General features: G+C 50.5%; 1 protein-coding gene across 1 annotated transcript in view; it reads left to right on the forward strand.

Moving 5' to 3' along the window:
• The first annotated feature begins 832 nt into the window (after positions 1-832).
• The window catches only part of LOC119312255 (protein RTE1-HOMOLOG-like), a 2831-nt gene continuing 2641 nt past the window's right edge, over positions 833-1022 (forward strand). Inside the window, exon 1 of the mRNA XM_037587980.1 lies at positions 833-981. The gene's annotated coding sequence lies outside the window, so the exon portion shown is untranslated. The remainder of the gene's footprint in view (positions 982-1022) is intronic.

The following is a 1022-nucleotide window of genomic DNA, read 5'->3' on the forward strand; positions in this document are numbered from 1 at the left end:
ATAGCACCTTGGTCAACACATAAACTCCTTGAAACCAACACATGGACTTCAAGAAAAGCCTATGGACAAATCCTTCCAATATAACTCAATGCAACCATTAATCTATAGAGAATTTCATCAATTACCAAAACCACGCATGGGGGCACCGCATGTCCTTTCAAACATTGTATCGTGCACTCTTAGATGTTAGTGGGTAAATCCTCGCAGCGGGGCGACCGACTGAGCGCAATGCTAGTTGCTTGCGACTCGTTTGATTGTGGGCGATCCGCGATCGAACGCTCCTCCCTTTGCCCATGTTTCATGAAACCTCTCTGCCACGTGTCGCACGACTGGTGGGTCCTAGCGACCACTTTTTTTTACTTCATCCTCTCCTTTATCTCTATTCTCGGCCTTACATGTTCATCTCTCCCCTTTCTTTCATCTCTCGTTTATTTGAGAACGCCCTCCCGTCTGAACACATACCTTTTACTCCCCATCTGCCCTCTTACCCCTCTCTCCATATCTGCGACCATGGCCGCGGTGAGTTGTAACGACGGTGCGATGAGCTGGAAAAGGAAAACAGACCATAGGATGCTGCAATTGTGACCGCGGCTTGCTGGACCAAACCCCGACGAGTAGCGATGGTCGCCGTGGCGAGCTGAAACCACGATCCCAGTTTGCAAGTGAGTTTATTTTTTTGGAACCTTTTTTTTTTTTGACAAACTAATAGACAAGTGGTTTTTTTTTCAGATGGAATAGAAGTGAGTTGATCCCTATGGCTTCCACACATCGGACGCACCACATTGTCTAGGAGCACGGTAGCATGGCATGGCTCGTATCACAGGTTATTTTCCCCACCGCACCCATCTCCAAGGACGAGTTCTCCCCAACCCCGACCGCTGCATCTCCTAGCACTAGCAGGCCCCGTCGCCGCCGCCGCCGCCGCCTGTCCTCGCCGAGGAGAAGGCGTCAGGTCGATCTCCGCGAGGACTTCCTCTCTCTGTAAGTCCAATCGGCAGAAGATAGCGGAACCGGAATCATAC

This window comes from Triticum dicoccoides, chromosome 5B, assembly GCF_002162155.2.
Source record: "Triticum dicoccoides isolate Atlit2015 ecotype Zavitan chromosome 5B, WEW_v2.0, whole genome shotgun sequence".
NCBI classification, from domain to species: Eukaryota; Viridiplantae; Streptophyta; class Magnoliopsida; order Poales; family Poaceae; genus Triticum; species Triticum dicoccoides.